Source organism: Aegilops tauschii, chromosome 2 (assembly GCF_002575655.3).
Source record: "Aegilops tauschii subsp. strangulata cultivar AL8/78 chromosome 2, Aet v6.0, whole genome shotgun sequence".
NCBI classification, from domain to species: domain Eukaryota; kingdom Viridiplantae; phylum Streptophyta; class Magnoliopsida; order Poales; family Poaceae; genus Aegilops; species Aegilops tauschii.
The window spans coordinates 25,782,259-25,805,384 of record NC_053036.3 but is presented as its reverse complement, the minus strand read 5'-3'; the positions used below and the strand labels follow the sequence as shown (position 1 = coordinate 25,805,384).

The 23,126-nt window shown below is 46.3% G+C and overlaps 2 pseudogenes; one reads left to right on the top strand and one right to left on the bottom strand.

Moving 5' to 3' along the window:
* Positions 1-888: 888 nt before the first annotated feature.
* On the top strand, positions 889-5,864 carry LOC109738853 (uncharacterized; annotated as a pseudogene).
* Positions 5,865-8,844: 2,980 nt separating this feature from the next.
* LOC141040655 (UDP-glucosyltransferase UGT13248-like) lies at positions 8,845-16,551 on the bottom strand (annotated as a pseudogene).
* Positions 16,552-23,126: the final 6,575 nt, after the last annotated feature.

The window sequence follows — 23,126 nt, the reverse complement described above, 5'->3', positions numbered from 1 at the left end:
AACACAATCGTTCTACTAACATCGTGCCCTCAAAATTGCCAGCATAGACATGCCCATGATCAGGAAAACAGGATCATCATGCAATACTTGAGCCAGTCTTAGAGGCAAGACTAGGAATACATTTTACCGTTTATTATACCACACATGCATATGAGTTTCCCTCCGAGCCTCGTGTTATTGCAGACTCGGGAATCATAGCAGTTATAGCATGGAACATAAACATTCACTACAAACTTGGAGATACAAAATAACTGTTATTACTGCCTCTAGGGCATATCTCCTACAGCACATCCACCACCTTCTCCACCCTCCTCCCACGTCGTCAAAGACGCCACCAATTGTCACCACTAAGAAAAGTCATCACTGTCACAATGCCCCATAGCTCTTCGCCGTCTCCGGTTCCGTCGTCGGAACCATTTAGGGAGCCACCGCCACCATCCTCGCGAGCTGCGAGTCACCTCACTGGCCTGCTCTAGCTGGCAAGCCACCTCCTGAGCCATGCCGTTGAATGCTTGAGCTCCTTCACAGCAAAGAATGGAATCCCCACATTCCCGCTTATCGTTCCGTTGGCCACTACTCGTCCGAATGAGCGAGCGACATGAGAATGAAGACGACGACTACGGTTGCAACAATGGTTGATGGCTAGATCAAATCCCAGGCTTGATGCTTTCCCGTAGACGGGGGAGAGGTGCCCGTGATGACTTCACCACTCTTGATGCTTTACAACTTCGGTCCTATTTTAAATAGACCTTGTATATGAATTCGTGTATTTTTTTAGTATGTGTTCTACAACTTTGGCCTGGAGACATCCTGTGCCGGAATTCGGCCCAACTAAACACGAAGCCCTAAATAAAGGCCCACCTCTATCATCCACCTCCTCAGTCACAGACCACTCCACTATCCACTTCACTCGCCACCCCTAAATCCCCAAACCCTCGCCGGCACGCCCGCTGCCGACCATGGCTGGTCCCCGGCAAGCGCCGTTCACCAACGTCGACCCCGCGATGGAGGCCGATCTACGAAGCAGGCGGCGCGACCCGCATGAGGTGGACCGATCCACGGAGGAGCTACTCACCCGCATCTGCACCGAGCTCATCCCCGACCTGCGCGCCTCTAACGGCGTGGACCGCATCATCCTGAACGACGCCCACCTCCGCCACGCCTGCCGACTCGCCGGCCATCGTCACCGCCATCTCCACCATCCTCGAAGCGCACACGGGACCCATCCCCTACGCCCGTCTCACCTCCAGCCACATGAGCGCGTACCAGGCCCAGCTCGCGCGCTGGCTCCAGCTCCTCGCCACCAAGGGCGTCCAGGAGCTCACCCTCGTCAACTGCCCATGGCCGCTCGACGTGCCCCTTCCGACCGCGCTCTTCGGCATCGCCAGCTTCACTTGCCTCTACATCAGCCTCTGGAAGTTCCCGGACATGGCAAGATTACCGACCCGCACCTCCTTCCCCCATCTCTGGGAGCTCGACATCTGCAGCGTTGTCATGGAGGACGGGGACATCGACGTTGTCGTCGCCGAGAGAGCCCCATCCTGGAGACCTCAACATCCATGGATGCAACAAGGGGCTGCGCCTTCGCCTCGTCAGCCAGAGCCTCCGGTGCGTCCAAATTTGCAGCTCCGTTCCGGAGGACATCGCCGTGGTGAAGGTTCCTCGCCTCGAGCGGCTCATCCTGGAGGGGTTCCGGGGCAATGACGGCGGCTTGTGAACCAGGGTCAGGATTGGTGATGCTTCCAAGCTGCACGCATTAGGAATCTTGCAGCCAGGGAACACCATCCTGGAGAGGCGAGACAACATCGTCATGGTGTATACATCTCCTGTCTGTAGTCTAACAGTTTCTTCAGTTAGTAGAATGTCCAGCTGTTGGAGGTCCAATACTGGATATGTGATTTTTTTGTTCAATTGGTTTCATTCCAGGCCGGGATAAATGCGAGTTCAAGCGCCACCACTAGCGTCAAGTTCCTGAGTCTGAATGTGCGTTTCGGAAGCCACACCGATTCCAAGATGGTTCTCTCCATCCTCGGCTGCTTTCCCAATTTGGAGGCACTGCACATTATGGTATTTTATTATTTCATGTTTTGCTTACATTCATACCGGTTTCCACTATGTCTTATGTGTAGAATGTTTGTGGCAGCAGATTTTGTTCGCTGCAGATGGTGTGTTTTCAGCTTCTGATTGATTAACTACAGATAATGTACTATTATGCAATTCTCCAAATGTTGTTTCCTTTGCTTCTTTACCTCTTGTTATAGGGTCTCTCACCGTGGCCATATATCATACTACTTGGCAATATTCATGCTGTCGATGTTGTAAGTGGCATGCAGGTCTCGTTTCTGACTTTGAAATTTATACATGATAAACTAAACACATTGCCACCTACAGTTTTTTGGAGTTCCATGCGGTTTATCATGTTACTCTAAACCGTGTCACATCAGGCACTTCTCTATGGTTAATTAATACTCCCTCCGTCCCAATTTACTTGTCTTAGATTTGTCTCCGTATCTAGTGTTAGATACATCTGTATCTAGACAAATCTAAGACAAGTAATTTGGGAGGTATTTGTCATGGTTCACACCTGAAACTTTGCTTTAAAGAACAAATCTCACAAGATATGCACATGCTCCAGTGGATTTATTTGATAAACTGTGCACCTGTTAGGACCACCATCAATACAGACTTTGTTTCATTTTTCTTCAGCAACAACCTTGATTGATTGGACCATGTTTTTGTTGCGATCGACAATGGTAGCAAGCACATGAATTGTTTAATGAGATCTCTGGATATACTGTGCAACTTGTTATGTGTGAATAACAAACATGAGGAACTGCATAGTGCATACACCATATCAATTTCTGATCTTTCACGTGTTGGCTACTTGGTAAGCTAGTTGATAGTTGTTACTTTCTGCTAATTTCACATGTGGAAGTATTGATCATTGATTTGCACAGCTCTGTCGAGTGAATGATCATAACTGTCAAGCATTCCATTTATTATGAGCCATCAGGCTTTTTCTAGTCACGCCGCACTAACTTTAGGAGAGCAATCTCCACCTTTAGGGCCTGTATTTCAGCTGTGAATTTTGCAACTCACATGCAGTTCCAGACATATGGAACATATATATAATTATCTCGCTCATTCCTACCTACAGTTTGTTGGTGATCTGTGTGATATTACCTCAATGCCATGTTAGTTCTTTGCTACTAGACCATGTCATGTCATGAGTTAAGTCTGATTAACTAATTACAAAGTTTTTGTCAGGCTTCTATTTATTCTTAGCCATCAGGTCTTCTTTACACATACTACAGAGACTAGAGTACAAAATGATATTTCTGGGGGTTGCATTGCATGTTAATTTCATTTAGTTATGAAATTTGTTATGAATTCTGGGTGGTGCAAATTGCTGCCTACAATTTGCTGGAGGGGTCTGTGTAGCATGCCATATATATTGATGTTTTGCTTCTATGATGCATCGTATTAGGCAGTTATGTCTGATTAAATAATTACAAAGAAGGTGTAATGACTTGTATCTGAAAATTCTTCTTGAAGAATATATTTGGAAAAGTGTACATGTGTTAGGAGAACTACACTGCAGCTCGAATCTGTAGCCTCACTTCTAATTTTGTTATACATGAACTGTAATAATGAGGCAACCTTAGTTGCTGTTTTTCTGTACTACTAGGCTACTTGGTGTTTAGCTCTACACACGGAGATATTGGCATGTCATGTCTCAGACATATTAGTGAAATCAAGCTACTGTTTGTTACGCCATACGGGGTAGCATCTAGGTATGCCTCGTAGTATAATGTACAATATGTGTTTCACGAGTCACCACATAGGTTGGGGCTTCATTTGAGCACAATATCTGCCACCTTCCTCAGATGCTTTCCCAATTAATAAGAGGCAGAAGAAGGTGAACCACACCCCCCCCCCCCCCCCCCCCCGCCCCCGCGTCGTCTCCTCCGAGGCGACTCGGGGGAAACCCTAACCGCCGCCGCCGCACCCCTCCTCCCCCCTCCCCTTCCCCTCCGTCGCCGCCAGCCGGCGTGCGCTCGACACCGATGAAGGTGGCGGCGGGGGATCTGGCGGCTCCACCTCGCGTGGAGGGCCTCGGCATCCGGGGCGGCGGCCCCGGGCGGAGAGCGCCGGGTGGCCCGGGCGGCGGGCCATTCCGGCTGGAGCTAGTGAGGCGCCTCCCTCGGTCTCGCGGGGGACGAGGAGGCGTCGGTCCACGGGCGCCGGTGTGCGGCCTCCCCTGCGCGGTTGCGGCCGCCAGATGCATCTCATCCTCTCCGCCCCGATCTGCTCCTTCCATCGCCGGATCCGGGTCCTAGTGGCTTTGGCCGTTCTTCCCGGGCGCCAGCAGCGCGGATCTCGTCGAGTGGGGTTGGATCTGGGGGAAACCCCTGGCCGGCGCAGCCACATCGCAGGCGACGCCATGGGCGTCGTTCCCCTCCCTGGAGGCTGTGGTGAGGATCCTTCTTCCCCTCCTTCCGTTCCCTGCTAGGTGAAAGCCTAGGTCCCCTGTTTCGGGCGGCGACGACACATCCGTGTCGTGTTCCTTCTTGGAGGCGCAGTCCGGGGATCGCAGGGGCGGCGAGAGAGTCGGGTTGTGGGTGTGATGGTGGCGGGTGGCAGCTTGGCTCGGCGCTTCTCTGCCTTTTTTCGGTGGCTCATCGCTGTTACCCGTGTTGCTGTGACTGTGGCCGACAGCTCTAGCCCTTCGGTGTGGCTTAACCGCGGACGACGACGGTGCTCGGAATGGTGTGCTCTGTGCTAGCAGGTCTGCTCCTAGTTCCTTCCTCATGCGCAGCTTGGACGTCTTCCTCTGGGTTCTAGGGTGAACCGAGCTGCCGCCTGCCGGTGCGGCATCCTTCGAGCCAGGATGAGAGGGCAGGGGCCCTTTGCAGTGGCAGTTCCAGAGGAGTGTCTGTTCTGTCTTCGAGTTTGGCTACGATCACGAAGCTTGCGCGGTGGTGCATCCTCTCAAGTCCGTAGCTTGTCCGGTTGGTGTAGGTCGTCCTGTGGGGTGATGGCGGCAGCATGGCGTGCTTGCTATCGCTACTGCCTTAGAGTCTGTTTCGCTTTGCTCCTTGTATCAGCCGCTTGTTTCTCTTTTTGCTTTTCTTGTTAGTTGGTGTTCTTGTAATCCTGGCCGGTTGATGGCTTTGTTAATTCAAAGCCGGGCTCTTCTTGAGCCTTCGTTCTAAAATTAATAAGAGGCACTGCAAGTTATTAATTTGCGTTATATGCTCAGCATGATTCATCATAGCTGAACTTTTGAGTGATTTAGTTGCTTTTTTGTCCTGCAGTCTAAAAAATGTGATTATGAAGCTGGCAGTGCCAGGCTGAATCTCAACTTTTGGAAGCTGGTCAAGCCCACTGAAAGCGTCAAGTCGTGCATCAAGGTGTTCTCTTACAAAGAATTCCGAGGGGAGCTCGGGGAGGTTGCCTTCCTAAAGTTCTTCTTCGGGAGTGCAAGGGTGCTAAGGACTGCGTCCGTCTCCATGGCTAACCCGAGCTTCATGTGATCCTCAATGGATGAGGCAACTCATAAAGCGCAGCAAGCTTCTAACAAGATGGCCAGTAGTTGCTGCGTAATGGTGCTTCTCGGGAGCACAGGTCCTGAAGGAGGCAGGCCCTGGAGCTTCAAGACAGGTAATAATTACTCCTTTGAGGACCCTTTCTCAGTGGTGCAGATTTGCCACAAAGCTTAATATCTGTGGAGCAATGGAAGTTTTCGGATGTGAGCTATGAAGCATGTATGGTATTACGATTATAATTCAGACTTTGAGTTAAATTCGTGGTCCGATGTTTGGTGGGAAAATCATAAATACTATGCACTGATGATAGTTTGCTTGCCGTGCAACCTGTATCATCAGTTTCCCACAGTATATGCTCTTTGCAACATTTCGAGTGCAGCAGCAGCATGTTTCAACTGCCTTTTGTGCATCATGTTGTCCTGATTATCATACAGATCAATTATCAACAAAACTGTTATGGCGCCGCTAGAAGGAGGGCGCGAGAGGGCCGGCCGGGGGCCTTTTGCCCATGGCCAGGCAAGAAGGAAGGGATTTCCTTCTTAATTCTTGCTTGATTAGATTGATACATCTCCTCTCTTTATATAGAGAGGTTTACTTGACTCCCAAGCAAGCGACCCTTATCTCTAATTAACCCTAAGACTAATGGGCTATATCGCCAGCCCAGGCCCATTAGGTCCATCACGTACTCTAACACTACACCCCACCTGGACATGCAGCTTGTTCTCGAGCTGCAGCCTAACCAACTTATAATAATTACTTGACGCAACACAAACCTAACACCTAAAAACAAGCCTTTTACATCTCGGTTTGTTTTATTACTCTCAACCTGAAATGGACTAGGACGCTTTATTTTGGACCGCTTAACAAAAAGTGGACACCATCCGCACGTCGGACGTGCACGTGTACAGCCACCTGGATCCCATGGACACCATTTGAAAAAAAGGAGTGCAAGGGTAAGGCCACCTGGAAGTGGTCGCAACAGAGACCAGCAGAGGCGCCCTTGCGGCGGCCGGCGGAATGCAGTGGTGCTACGCGGTGCGCTCCTGTCGGCGACACCCTGCCTTCTCCCCACTGGACGACTGTTGGTCTGCACCGCACAGAGAAGTGTGGAGGGCTTGTGATGGAGAATGACGAAGAGGGGTGCGCCCCCCAACCACCGATGCCGCGGACTTTGAGGTCGCTGTCCGTGGGGACGAGATCGAGGTCCTTTGCGCAGCGAAGGACAACTGGGAGGAGCAGCAGCTGCAGACCATGCATCTCCCATACACGCCGACGTGCTAGGAGGCCGCGCGTAGCAGCCTGCAGCCTCACCGCCACCGACACGTGGCGCGTAGCGATCCAAACCGGAAGCGGTGACGGCGACGGCGGGAACTTCATCTGCTGGATGGGGACGCCCTGGTAGATCGGGATTCCGGCCGACGCGGTCAATGCGGGGCCGGAGCTGACCGGCGGGGGCCGCTGCAGCTGCAGCGGCTGCTGCGGCGTCGTGCCGGGCAGTGGCAGCGGCTGCTGCGGCGGAGCGCCGGGCGCGACGGAGGGCACCAGGAGCGGCGGCTGCCACTGCAGCCAGGGCGGGGCGGTGGATGGCAGCTGCAGCGGCTGCTGCAGCGGCCCGGCGAGCACGAAGGAGGCCGCCTGGTGCGGCGGCTGCCACGGCGGCGCGGTGGCGGCGAGGGGCGGCGCAGCCTGGTGCGGCCCGTAAGACCCGGCCAAGAACAGGCGGGTCTCCTGGACCGCCTGGGTTAGGTCCCGCAGCCCTCCCCCTTCCCGTACAACCTACGCCCTAGACCCGGCCAAGAACAGGCGGATCTCCTGGACCGCCTGGGTTAGGTCCCGCAGATCCTAGCGGGGGCTGCAGCGGTCCAACCAGCATCGCGGTGGCCCCGGGCTGCGGTGGCTGCCAGGGCGGTGGCGGCGAGGACCCGGGTGGTGTGGGTGACATGGCGAGGGCTGGCGCCGGCCACGGCGGCTATTGGGGCGCGGCGGTGGGCGGCGGCTGAAGCGTCCAGTGGTGGTGTAAAGGCCCGGTCGGCGCCGAGGGTGTCGAATACCACGGCAGGGCAGCTGGCCCGGTCGCGGCGGCCGGCGGCAAGGGCGGCGGCGGCCCGTAGGAGCCGGCGAGGTATAGTAGTATGCCCTGGAGGGCGGTGACGAGATCGTTGAGGACGCCGGTCATCTCCAGCGTGGAGTAGACCAGCGGCGCGATGGAGGGTGGTGGCGGCGGACCCGTGGAGGGGGGCGGCGACTGGCCGGTAGAGGCGCCGGCGGTGGAGCCCAGCGGCGCAATGGGGAGGGCTAGCGGCGCAGTGGAGGGGATTGGCGGCGGCGCGGTGGTGGTGGGCAGCGGCCGGATTGGTGGTGGTGCAGACATCGTCGAAACCGATCTACCTGATACCAAGGTGTTAGGGGCTAGGGTTCTGCCGGTTCTAGGGCGGAGATTGTAGGGGAAAGATGGAGGAAGACAAGGACGAGGGCGCGGCGGCCGGCGGCTGGGCGCCGTCCTTGCGTGGTGGAGAAGAGGCGGCGGCGGCGGCGGCGCAAGAGGCGGCTAGGGTTAGGTCTCCCGGCTCCCTAAGGAAAGCCGAGCAAATAATGATTGCTTCTTGCTTGATTAGATTGATACATCTCCTCTCCTTATATAAAGAGGTTTACTTGACTCCTAAGCAAACGACCCTAATAATGATAAGATAATTGGGCTAAGACCCTAATAACAATAAGATAACTTGGGCCACAGTCCACTGGGCTAAGCCCCTAATATGTCGGTCATAACAAAAACATTCCAGTTGTCTTTAGGCATGCATTGCTATGATCAGATATATACCTTCGCAGTGCATGGCTAAATATTTTTGGTCAATATGGCTTAATACACCAGGAGGTACCATTTCGTTTCAGGCATTTTGCCTGCATGTCTCGTTGAGCCTGTCAATCTTATTAGATTATAGCAGTGCTTATAAATATTTTGTTACCTGTGGCACTCTTATCTCTTTTATCATTTAGTTAGAAATTTTCTTTGATCTGTGATTTCGCATTGCATTGCTTCTCGACTCGGCAAAGAAGAAGCGGACCGATGTGATGTGTAAATTGTTTTGTCCACAAGGATCCATTACTTTGTGTATGAATCCTTTGATGTGATGTGTAAATTTCACATTACATTTTGCCTGCATATACAACGAGCGCTCTTATTCATGTGCATATATGCTCTGATAGCAGGACTAGACTGAATCAGCTCTTATTTTGCTCCTTCCGATCTCCAACAAGTAGCTTACTGTTCGATTTTACAACAGGTAGTTTTCAGCTACCGCGTGATTTTGTTATGCAGATTGATTTCAAGAACAAGGGACTCAAAACTTTCAGTGTAGGCTAAGGAACTTGGGAAAATCTCCATAATTAATTGTTTTTCTTGGTTCGATAAATACTTGGCTGCAAAATCTGCAATATTCTTGTCTGAGCGCCCTCCTTCAGACATAGCCGCTTTGGACTTCTACCTTTTGCATCCACATAGAAACATTCGTCTTGCGCTCCTTCCCACCCATCACCTCTCCACATCTTCCCTTCTCACCTAGCCCTTCTCATCTTGACGCGCATGCAGGCTGATCCCCCACGCTCTCCACATACTTTGCAGTGGTTCGTTGGTCCACCCATTGCGGCATTGTGATCATGGGTGCGCCGGTGAAAATTCTATCAGCCGTCGAGGCCCATTCACAATGCATCAAGAAACAACCTGAAATCAAGATGATTGTGCTGGAATTTAGTCTATTTTGGGACAGCCCAATAACTATTTCAGAAATTCCTAAATAAATCCTAGAGGCCCACTTAGCCCATTTGTGCAAGGCAAGGGATACTACTAAAGTTTAGTCCCACATTGCTAGTTTAGTGGGAGCTGGACCTTCTTATAAGGGAGGTTCTTTCCCCACTTTTATGAGCATGAGAGCAAGAGGGACATCCACGCGCACTCCTCCTCCGCCGCGCCGCTGGTGTTCCAATCTCTGAGCTGCTGCTATCTTCCGGCTTGCGGCGTGCACCGCGAGTCGGGACAGTAGGCCGACTACTGACTTCTTCATCACGGACTCCGACGACTACTTCCCCGACGTCCAGTGCTTCTGTTGCTGTAGTCCCGCACGTGTTCTTGTTCTTTGTGTTAGGAGTCCTGCTACAGTTCTTGCCTCTAGTTTCTGCCCTACACATGTTAGGTTCTACTTCGCATATGCAATTTCATCTAGTGTCTGTTCTAGATGTGTTTAGTTCAAGTTCATATATGCAGATGCTATTTACCTTCTTTCTGTCAGATTGCATGACTTGCTTTACCTTTGCTATATTAGTCATGCTTTATCTAGTATTTCCGTTAGCAAAATTATTTGGTAAATTGCTCATATTTCCAACAATCCAAAAACCTTATTATAGGCAATTTACACCAAGTGGTTTTGCTGCTTCCATGAGACCTCCTATGTTTGAGGGTATCCACTATAAGAGGTGGCGCGTGAGAGCAGTCTTATGGTTTCAAACCATGAGTTGCTATGACGCCACTCTTGGCAAACCTGAAGGAGAGCTTGATGCTCAACAGGCACAAGCTTTTCAGAAAATGGATACTCTGTTTAAGGCTGCTCTCTTGAGTGTTCTTGGTGAGAACATAGTTGATGCTTATGCGTCAATTGATAATGGAAAAGATATGTGGGATGCACTTGAGGCCAAGTTTGGGGTCTCGGATGCTGGTACTGAGCTGTACATCATGGAGCAATTCTATGATTACAAGATGACCGAAGAGCGCTCCGTGGTTGAGCAAGCTCGTGAGATACAGTCATTTGCCAGAGAACTTGAGCACTTCAGTTGTATGCTACCGGACAAGTTTGTTGCCGGAGGTATCATCACTAAGCTTCCTCCTTCGTGGAGGATCTTTGCTACCTTACTGAAGCATAAGAGACAGGAGTTTTCCGTCCCGGATCTCATTGGCACTCTTGAGGTTGAAGAAAAGGCGAGAGCAAAGGACACACGTGCTCGAGGTATTGAGGGAGGATCTAGTGCCAATCTGGTACAGAAGAAGAACTTCCATCCCCACAAGTTCAAGAACAAGGGCAAGTTTGATGGTAAAGCAAAGTTTTATGGGAAGAACAAGGTTGTGCAACACACGAACTTCAAGAAGAAGAACGACAAGAAGAAAGGTGTTTGTCATGTGTGTGGGGATCCTGATCATTGGGCTCCTAGTTGCCCTAATCGCTATGACAAGCGTCATCCTGGGAAAGGCGGCAAGAACGCTAATCTTGTCATTGGAGACACTGACATGAAGGATGCTGGGTATGGTATATTTCCCACTATTCTTTCAGTATGTCATTCTCCTGATTGGTTCATTGACACGGGTGCTAATGTGCATGTATGCGGTGATATTTCCATGTTTTCGTCTTATCAGACCACAAGGACTTCTACCGTGCTGATGGGCAATGGTTCAAGTGTTTCTGTTCGTGGTGTTGACACGGTCGATCTGAAGTTTACTTCGGGGAAGATCGTGCGGCTGAAGAACGTGCATTATGTCCCCTCCGTCAATAAAAATCTTGTTAGCGGATCTCTTCTATGTAGAGATGGCTATAAGCTTGTCTTTGAGTCGAATAAATTTGTAATATCCAAGTATGGAACCTTTGTTGGTAAAGGCTATGAGTCGGGAGGCCTGTTTCGTTTATCCTTGTCAGACGTTTGCAATAAAGTTGTTAATCATGTTTGCAACAATAGTGAATCAAATGTGTGGCATTCACGTCTTTGTCATGTTAACTTTGGTTGCATGTCGCGACTAGCGAAGTTGAACTTAATCCCTAGTTTCACCACCGTCAAGGGATCTAAGTGTCAAGTTTGTGTGCAAGCTAAGCAACCTCGTAAGTCTCACACGACTGCGGAAAAGTGAGATCTTTCACCACTAGAGCTCATATATTCAGATCTACGTGAAATGAATGGTGTTTTGACAAAAGGTGGAAAGAAATATTTCATGACGTTAATTGATGCTCCACTAGATAGTGCCGTGTGTATCTTCTGAAATCTAAGGATGAGGCTTTGAACTTTTTCAAGATCTATAAAGCTGAAGTGGAAAACCAACTTGATCGGAAAATCAAGTGGCTTAGGTCCGACCGTGGTGGAGAGTATTTTTCCAATGAATTTGATGCTTTTTGTGCGGAACGTGGTATAATCCATGAAAGGACGCCTCCCTATTCACCTTAGTCAAATGGGGTGGCCGAAAGAAATAACCGTACTCTAACAGATTTGGTTAACGCCATGTTAGACACATCGGGTCTCTCCAGGACATGGTGGGGGGAGGCGATATGGACTGCATGTCATGTCCTAAACCGAGTTCCCACAAAGAATAAAGAGATAAGTCCATTCAAGGAATGGGAGAAGAAAAGATTAAAACTCTCTTATCTACGAACCCGGGGTTGTTTGGCGAAAGTCAATGTGCCAATTCCAAAGAAGCGCAAGCTTGGACCAAAGACCGTGGATTGTGTTTTCCTGGGATATGCTTTTCATATCATTGGTTATAGATTCTTGGTTGTAAAATCTGAGGTACCTGACATGCATGTCGGTACGATCATGGAATCGAATGATGCGACTTTCTTTGAAGATATCTTTCCAATGAAGGATATGGCTACCTCATCTAATCAGGAGATGCCTAGTTCATCGAATCAGGAACCAGTTACAATTACCGAACCTGCCATTTCGACGGAACACTTTGAAAATCATGGGAGGAGAACAATAAAGTTCCTACTAGGAGCAAGATACAGAGGACTGCAAAGTCCTTTGGTGATGATTTTCTTGTGTATCTCATAGATGATACTCCCAGTTCTATTTCAGAGGCCTATGCATCTGAAGATGCTGACTAATGGAAGGAAGCGGTTCGTAGCGAGATGGATTCCATCTTGGCGAATGAAACTTGGGAGATAACTGATCGTCCTTATGGGTGCAAACCTATAGGATGCAAATGGGTATTCAAGAAGAATCTTAGGCCTGATGGTACTATTGAAAAGTACAAGGCTCGGCTCGTGGCTAAGGGTTATACCCAAAAGGAAGGTGAAGACTTCTTTGATACTTACTCACATGTGGCCCGACTGACCACTATTCGAGTTCTACTTTCACTAGCTGCCTCACATGGTCTTCTTGTTCATCAAATGGATGTTAAGACTGCTTTTCTAAATGGAGAGTTGGACGAGGAAATTTATATGGGACAACCAGATGGGTTTGTACTAGATGGTCAGGAAGGAAAAGTGTGCAAGTTGCTGAAGTCTTTGTATGGACTCAAGCAAGCACCCAAACAGTGTCATGAAAGTTTGAAAGATCTTTAACAGCTGCAGGCTTTGTTGTGAACGAAGCTGACAAATGTGTGTACTATCGCCATGATGGGGGCGAGGGAGTTATGCTTTGCTTGTATGTTGACGACATACTGATTTTAGGAAAAAAATTTAATGTTATTAAGGAGGTCAAGGATTTCCTATCTCGTTGTTTTGAGATGAAGGATTTAGGAGTGGATGATGTCATTCTGAACATCAAGTTGTTGAGAGACGATGATGGTGGGATTACATTGCTTCAATCTCACTATGTAGAAAAGATCTTGAGTCGCTTTGGCTATAGTGACTACAAGCCCTCTCCAACACCATATGATGCGATTGTGTTACTTCAAAAGAATCGAAGAATTGCTAGAGATCAATTGAAATATTCTCAGATTATTGGCTCGCTTATGTACTTAGCCAGTGCTACAAGACCTGACATCTCTTTTGCTGTTAGCAAACTGAATCGGTTTGTCTCAAAACCAGGAGATGTGCATTGGAAAGCTCTAGAGAGAGTTTTGCCTCATTTGAAAGGCACTGCGAATTATGGAATTCACTACACCGGGCACCCAAAGGTGCTTGAAGGGTATAGTGACTCAAACTGGATCTCAGATGCTGATGAGATAAAGGCCACGAGCGGTTATGTATTCACTCATGGAGGTGACGCTGTTTCTTGGAAGTCTTGCAAGCAGACCACCTTAACGAGGTCATCAATGGAAGGAGAACTCACAGCACTAGATACAGCTAGGGTCGAAGCAGATGGGCTTCGTCGGCTCTTGAATGACTTGCCGGTTCTTGAGAAACCTGCACCGGGTATCCTTATGAACAGCAACAATCAAACTGTAATCACGAAAGTGAGCAGCTCAAAGGATAACAAGAAATCATCAAGACACATTCAGAGAAGGTTAAAATCCGTCAGGAAAATGAGAAACTCCGGAGTTATTGCATTGGATTATATCCAAACGTCTAAAAATCTGGCAGATCCTTTTACTAAGGGTCTATCACGTAATGTGATAGATAATGCATCGAGGGAGATGGGTATGAGACCCACAATATGAGTTGTTCACAGTGGTAACATATTCTTTGTGATCGGAGATCTCGTGAATTAGATGTGGAAGACAAGCTGTTGATCAACTGAGAGGAGAGTATCCTTACTATTAACAATACTACTCCATGAAGATGCAATATTCTCCTAATCTGCATGGCAGGTTGATGTATATCTTAATGTGTTATAAGTGGCTCTTTTAAGCAGAGATGTTGTCCTGCAGAACATCTTTTGAAGAACACACCTATATAAGTCTGATTGTTAAACGTCGCAATCTATGAGAGTAAGGTTCTCTTTAGTAAACTCATGAAAGGTCACGGAGTATGACGCGTAAGCTCCACCCGTGGGGAAGACCCACGGTAGCCTAGTATCAGTCAAGGCTTTGTGTGAAGCTAGATTCGCAGAAAACTTGCAGTTCAAGGTCCAGTCCATTGTTCAAGTTGCTTACTAGTGTAGCATAGAGTTCTAGGTGGAAGTTCAACTTAATAGTCTCCACTGCAATACCGGTATATAAAACAGTGTTTTGAAACCAAAGGCAAATTTCCGTGTGCCTCTGGGATCTGGTGGGGGATTTCTGGAATTTAGTCTATTTTGCGACAACCCAATAACTATTTCAGAAATTCCTAAATAAATCCTAGAGGCCCACTTAGCCCATTTGTGCAAGGCAAGGGATACTACTAAAGGTTAGTCCCACATTGCTAGTTTAGTGGGAGCTGGACCTCCTTATAAGGGAGGTTCTTTCAACACTTGTATGAGCATGAGAACAAGAGGGACATCCACGCGCGCTCCTCCTCCACCGCCCGCCACGCCACGCCACGCCTCGTCACGACGCGCCGCGGGTTGCGGGAATGAGCCGAGCCGATGTCTAAATTTTTGCCACGCACTACGGGTATACGAAAGGTCACTCGGGAGCTGGAAAGATTTTGCTGTAGTGGATATTGAATACGAACGCTGCACCCTTTGGCTTCTGCCTGTTCGTTTCATCTCCCTCGTTCCCTTCAGCTCCCGGCGCAGCCTCTCGCCTCCTTCTCTTGCGCCTATAAAAGGGAGGTCGCTCCTCTCAGAGAGATGCACCAGAACTTCTTCTTCCTCTCGCCACCGGTTCCAATCTCTAAGCTGCTGCTATCTTCCTCATACCAGCTAGCGGCGTGCACCGCGAGTCGGGACAGTAGGCCTCCGAAACCGCACCACTTTGAGTCCTTTACGGTAGAAGGGTGATAAGGATTTTGGGGAGCGCTCCGAGCGACTACTGACTTCTTCATCACGAACTCCGACGACTACTTCCCCGACGACGACTTCTTCCCCGACGTCAACAACCTCATCGATGACATGGCTGGAGATGATGTCGACCCCAAGTCCAGTGCTTCTGCTGCTGCTGTCCCGTACGTGTTCTTGTTCTTTCTGTTAGGAGTCCTGCTACAGTTCTTGGCTCTAGTTTCTGCCCTACATATGTTAGGTTCTACTTCGCATATGCAATTTCATCTAGTGTCTGTTCTAGATGTATTTAGTTCAAGTTCAGATATGCAGATGCTATTTACCTTCTTTCTGTCAGATTGCATGACTTGCTTTATCTTTGCTATATTAGTCATGCTTTATCTAGTATTTCCGTTAGCAAAATTATTTGATAAATTGCTCATATTTCCAACAGATTGTAGGCTTAATTTGTATTCATTTGACACATTTCACTGCAATTGTGAGCCGTCTTGCTACAAGTGCAGAAGTGGGTTCATTTCATACCGTTGGACCTATGAGTCAACACCTGCAGCTGAGGGAAAAATGGAACAATTAGTCTCGTGGTTGCATTTCAAATGATGTTGCATTTGTCAAGTAGTTCTTGGGGCAACTTATCTGTCTCTTTGGTTGTTGGACCTCAACTCCCGAGGAAAGGTTTGTCGAGGGGCTGCACAGTCCATGACATAGCTCTTCCAATTGAATAGTTTCGAGGATGGCGATTGTGTCGTAGGATGTGAGGAGCACAGAGCAAGGAGCCTGCTTGTCGAGCCATGCCATGCAGAACGCTAAGATGCAAGGTCGAAGCCATAGGTCTTGTTCGATGGCAGACGATCGTCGTCTACGTAGAATGACGGCAATGTCTGGGCAATTGTGTTTGCGCGCCATTTTGCTTCCATGTAATCTGCCGCCTCAATAAGAAAGCTGTTATATGACTTTGCGCACAATGGTGCAGGCTAGAGCAATATATTTACATTTGAATTTTACAACATCTGTAATCCATTTGAGAATCTTAAGACGTAAAAATTATATTTTTTTTGTTTCATAACATGTCAAAATTTCTTGTTCTGGTCAAAAGTCACGGTTCTATGTTTGTTTGGCAAGATTACGTTCAGCTAACCAAAACCATAAACACGTGGTGCTCACTGCTCACATTTGGCTCGAGTTAGCGGAAGGAGTTGACGACCATGTGGTCCACCTCGTCCAGCGGGGTACCACTCCGGCGCGGTGACGAACTCGACGCCGAGCCTCCCCTGTAAGGCACTCCCATCCACGAGCGGCAGCAGCACCGGCCCAACAACGGCGCATACGGACGGTCTACAACCTTGATGTCGGCGAGCTTGTCGGGCTTGGAAATGTGCTCTGCAATTCTAACAAGCCTTTTCTCTCCATTGTGAGGTTCAGTGAGGCACAATAGATCTTTTCTAGGCATTTATAAATGTTGGAGTTGATGACGAGTTCATATATGAGACCATACAAATAAATAAATACATTTCTATCCACATGTGAGACTAGTAATGAGTTTTCGTTATATTTTCTATCCACATGTGGCACCATACAAATAAATAAATAAAGATCTTTTCAACGTGCTTATACTTGCAATTCTAACTCTAACGTGGCGATAGACGTTGTTCTCCTATTTGGTCCACAATCTTGTGCATTCAACTTACTCATGCATGCTCATATTCCTATGTTTCAAAATTCAAAATGTTATATCACAATTAATCTTGCAAATAACGCACTATGGTCGCTTAAGATTATCCAGCGACTGAAGGATGAGCTTTAGTTATATTTTCTCTCTCTTTTTAATCACGACTCACATAACAACGACAAGACATCAACATCTTTGGACAATCTCCTAATTAAGCAAAGGGCATTGTGCTAGTATCTGAATAATTCCATGACAGGTGCGAGAATGGATTAATCGTGCCTTGGTGTCCACCGCTTGGGGTCTTGGCGCATAAGGCCATAGGCATTATATGAGAAATTTTGTATTTTTTGCTATAAATATAAGTTTTATGAGGGGTTCTATATTGCACTTTTTGACTTGCATGTTGTTCCATGATGCACTGCAGATGAAATTTAGCAACGGAAGTAATGGTTGCTGGCGTGCCAATGGTGGCAATGCCATGGTCCACGGACCAGTCAACCACATCAAAGTCGGTGGAGAGCGCATGTGAGATGGAGAGGTGCATCTTGATGGTGATGGATGAGGAGAAAAATGAGAAGTGTCATACAAATGTTGCAAAGTGGATGAAGAAGGCAAATGAGGCAATGCAGGAAGGAGGGAATTCAGATAAGAAATGGTTGCATCCATGTATTAACGGAGCTCAATTTGGATCCAGTTATCCAGGTATGTTTGTAGTTAAACTGTAATTCATCACTGATTGTCTGGTTCAACGTACATGTGTTGATAGAGGAGTATTCTTCCTCTTCACTATACAATACAATCTCATCAAGAAGTCGTGTATGAAGTTAAAGCTTCTTGTATAGGTCACCTTTATAAGAATCCGGTTTATATATGGCGATACCTGAATTGACTATATGGAGAGTTTGGATTTGTCTAGTTTTGTGCAAGCTGAAAAAAGCACACTCATACAGTAACTTGACACGAGAGAATACACTAAAAATTATCATGGTTGAGAAATACACCGTACACCAATGACAAATTTTCTTTTCCCCTAAGATATACTCCATTTGTTCCGTTATGTAAGGGATAGTAACACTCAGCCGTTGTCCAGTTGCACATTCCAATAAATACCCAATGAAACTATATAAAATCCATATATATGAAAATAACCTTTGGAGTTTACTCTTAACATAGTCAAATGTTGTAGACATTTCAAAGCTTCATGGAATATGTACCAACATAATTCTTAATAAAATTTCCTCATACAATATATCACGTATGGTATTAATATACAAAGTATAGCAATGTATGCACATAAGATACATCATCGTACACAGTTTACGGACGCATATGAACTATACATAGGGTATGGGGACCTTAGTTATTTGAGAACTGTCACTAGTAGAAAAAGGATCAAATGTGAGACACATTAGTGCCGGTTTGCATTTGAGCCGGCACTAATGTGTCCATTAGTGCCGGTTCAAACGGCTAGGCGGGAGGAGATCTTTAGTACCGGTTCGTGGCGAACCTTTAGCGGCGGTTCGTGCCACGAACCGGTACTAATGAGGCTGTGGCCCCACGAGCACCTTTAGTACCGGTTCGTGGCATGAACCGGTACTAGAGTTTCTTACTAAGCTGTTTTTTAGTCCCACCTCGCGAAGAGAGAGGCACTAGGAGCGGTTTAAAAGCCCTGAGTGCAGAGACGATGAAGAAGAGGCGCAATGCTCACCTTCACGTTGCGTAGCTTCAAGCCTTGAGTAATAGGGTAGAGTGCATGGAGCTATGTGCAGTGCAGTCTACACTATTCCGAAAGGCTTGAAGCTAATTAACGAGCTTTGCGTCTCTTTTTTATTTTTAATAACTTATTACAACTCCGGACTTCTTGCGTTACGGCAAAAACTGGATGCACTTCGTGTACAAACTGGACAATACGGCAAAAACTGGATGCACTTCGTGCACAGACTGGACAATCTCTTTCGAAGTATTAAGGCCGGTTTCGGATGAAAACTCATCTGTTACACCGGCACTTCATTTAGTACCGGTTCATGCCACGAACCGGTACTAAAGAGAATGGGGCCCGGCCAGCACCTTTAGTACCGGTTCGTGGCACGAACCGGTAGTAAAGAGGTTGTGGCAGGCTGTTTTTAGTCCCACCTCGCTCCCCTAGCAAGATTTTTACCACCTTAAATATGTTACTTCTCAAACTATCACAAGCACTTGGTCTTCATTGAACTCTATGTGTAGAATTTGTGGTCGCAATATGAGTCTTCACAGGTTTCTAAACCGTTGAGGACTCATATTGACAATTCAGATTGTACACAAAAAGATCATTTATAATCAATGTATTTTTTATGATAATCATCTCGTGTACAAACTGGACGCACCTCGTGTACAAACTGGACAATCTCTTTCGGAGTATCAGGGTTTCGGACGAGAACTCATCTGTTACACAGGCACTTCAATGTTTTTTAAACTTATTTGAACTCCAGCCTATTTTTGCGTTCAGTATGCATCATTCAAAGCGACGTCATCAATTTCCAACACGTTCTGACATCATTTGTTGTTTTTCAGTCATTTACCGATTTGTTTAGAGAGCTAAATGACGGTGAAATTTAAAATCACTACAAAATGAACTCTCAAAATGTTGAAACTTGGCATGGTATCATCATTTCACCCGCATAGCATGTGCAAAAGAGTAGAGAGGGTCACGGCGAAAACTGGACGCACCTCGTGTACAAACTAGACAATCTCTTTTGGAGTATCAGGGTTTCGGATGAGAACTCATCTGTTACACGGGCACTTCAATGTTTTTTAAACTTATTTGAACTCCAGCCTATTTTTGCGTTCAGTATGCATCACTCAAAGCGACGTCATCAATTTCCAACATGTTCTGACATCATTTGCTATTTTTCAGTCATTTACCGATTTGTTTATAGAGCTAAATGACGGTGAAACTGAAAATCACTACAAAATGAACTCTGAAAATGTTGGAACTTGGCATGGTATCATCATTTCACCCGCATAGCATGTGCAAAAGAGTAGAGAGGGTCACGGCAAAAACTGGACGCACCTCGTGTACAAACTGGACAATCTCTTTCGGAGTATCAGGGTTTCGGACGAGAACTCATCTGTTACACGGGCACTTCAATGTTTTTTAAACTTATTTGAACTCCAGCCTATTTTTGCGTTCAGTATGCATCACTCAAAGCGACGTCATCAATTTCCAACACGTTCTGACATCATTTGCTGTTTTTCAGTCATTTACCGATTTGTTTAGAGAGCTAAATGACGGTGAAATTGAAAATCACTACAAAATGAACTCTGAAAATGTTGGAACTTGGCATGGTATCATCATTTCACCCGCATAGCATGTGCAAAAGAGTAGAGAGGGTCACGGCGAAAACTGGACGCACCTCGTGTACAAATTGGACAATCTCTTTTGGAGTATCAGGGTTTCGGACGAGAACTCATCTGTTACACGGGCACTTCAATGTTTTTTACTATTTGAACTCCAGCCTATTTTCGCGTTCAGTATGCATCATTCAAAGCCGCGTCATCAATTTCCAACACGTTCTGACATCATTTGCTATTTTTGAGTCATTTACCGATTTGTTTAGAGAGCTAAATGACGGTGAAATTGAAAATCACTACAAAATGAACTCTGAAAATGTTGGAACTTGGCATGGTATCATCAGGATTTCGGACGAGAACTCATCTTTTACATGGGCACTTCAATGTTTTTTAAACTTATTTGAACTCCAGCCAATTTTTGCGTTCAGTATGCATCATAATAAAATAGAAAATAAATAAAACAGAAAAGACAAAAACTATATAAAAAATTACTCAAAAATAAATAATGCAGAAAAGAAAAAACTATATAATTTTTTTATATTCACAAAGAAACTAAATACAGCAAAAAAACTACTCAGAAACAAATAGAAGAAAATTAGATAAAAAATTGTTCTAAGGTTTGCAAATACAGGCCCAGAAGGGCCAGCAGGCTCACAGGGCAGCGCGCCGAAGTTAGGCCCAGAAGCCTGCTATATAGAGAAGTTCGAAGGAGCAGCCGCGGCTGGGTTTATAAACCAGTGCGGCTGCCCTTCGCTCGGCGAGGTGGGACTAAACATTATGCACCGCCGGTGGCAGCGCACAACCATTAATACCGGTTGGTGGCTCCAACCGGTACTAATGAGTGGGCCTTTAGTACCGGTTGGAGCCATGAACCGGTACTAAAGGGGCAGTTTCCCGCCCCTTGGCCTGGCGAAAATGTGCCTTTAGTACCGGTTGGTGGCTCCAACCGGTACTAAAGGCCCCTCCTATATATATGGCACTTATGAAAAATTCAGTTTCATCGACCACCACTTCTTCTCCAACTACTTCGCGCGACATCGCCGTCGCCGCCGCGCCGTCGCCCATCGCGCGCCGCACTCGGAGGCCCCGCCGCCCTCGCCGCCCCCGCCGCCCGTCGTTGCCGTCACCGCCGTCGCCCCGTACTACGTCGCCATCTCGATCGCGCCGTCGCCCCCGGCCCTCCGCTCGTCGTCGCGCCGTCCCCGTCGCATCGCCGTCTCGCGCCGCCGCCCCCCGCTCGTACACACACATACACACACACATAGACACACACACACACACATTGTTTTTACTTATTTTCTGTTTTCTGTTGTTTAGATTAATGTTAGATAAATTACGTAGATAAGAATGTTAGAATGTTAATGTTAGATGAATTATATGGAAAAGATGTTAAATATTAACGTCAATTTTAGATGAATTAGCTAGATATTAATTAGGTATATATATGAGATTTGAACTAGTTGAATTAATATAACTAGTTTATTTTTAGTATGAAAATTAATAGAACAAGTTTATTTTTAGTAAGAAAATTTAGGTATATGAGATTATTTGAACTAGTTGAATTAATATAACTAGTTTATTCTTAGTAATGCTTAGTGGAACTAGTTGAATTAGTAGAACTAGTTTATTTTCAGTAAGAAAATTTAGGTATATGATATTTGATGATCTAATTAAAATATTACTATATATAGCTACTTTATATATTTTAGTAAGAAAATTAATAGAACTAGTTTATTTTTAGTAAGAAAATTAGATATCTGAGATTTGATGATCTAATTAAAATATTACTATATAGAACTAGCTACTTTATTTTAGTAAGAAAATTAATAGAACAAGTTTATTTTTATTAAATGCTTAGTTGAATTAGTTGAATTAATAGAACTAGTTGAACTAATAGAAGTAGTTGAATTAATAGAACTAGTAAGTGTTTAATGTTTCACCTATATGAACATAGGAAATGTCGTCTGACGATGAAAAAGATTTCATTAAGTGTGAATACTGTGAAGACCAGCGCGGTCTGTGCGACAGAAATTTCATTGTTTGATGATAAGCGCTTCAACATCAAGCTGGATGAGACCTTCGAAGTGGATACAGTAAGTCACAACGACAAGTATTTTTTCGTAATTAAGCATGACTTATATATGCTTCATTTGCTTCAACTTATTATTTTAAATTTTCACTATTCTACTAGCGCATCCCCTGCCATGCAAGAATTTTTGTCTTGGATAAGATAGGTTTCAGTGCTATGGAAACCATGGAGGTAAAGAGAGTTTACCTGAAGACCGAGCATGGTTATACTTTCAACGTCAAATTATACATTGCAGACACGTAAACCTATTTTGAATGCAAAACTTGGCAAGCACTATGCAAGGCTTATGCATTTGAGCCTGATATGGTTATCACCTTTGATATTCGTCCGGAAGATGATATAGAAGGTAATAGAGACATCTGGGTCGATGTGCACACGCCTCCAGTTCTACCATTAGGTGAGTTTCTCAACCATATTTATGCCTTTGATATTGTTTATTCAAAAATAATTGACAACTAATTTCTATTGACAGCTTATTTCCATTCAAGCAAACATGTCCGGCGCTTGGTAGACAGGACCTACTACTGTCCCGGAGCTGAACTAAACTGCGAGGAGATAAGTCATTATGTTTCATGGCTTGAGGATCTTCATATTGTTAAGAAAAATTTTCTTCCTGCACTTAGAAATGTTAGTACTCAAAATGTGCGACCAATAGTGACCGTATTGAACTACGGTCACATCTATTTACGAAAGATGGTAACATTTTTACTATTTGTCCTCAGTGCATCTTTTGCATACATTATTTTTTTGCTAAACTTTCATTGGTAAGTATATTACTTACTATACGATGTTCTTCAACAGGGACTCCCGATGACAGTTGTGCCTCAGTGGATTGAGACTAAAGGTCACATGTCAATGGTTAGCTTACGGCCAAGATATCCTACATTGCACATGAGTGCATTCAGGATTTCTAAAAGCGATGAATGCTTAATAGTGA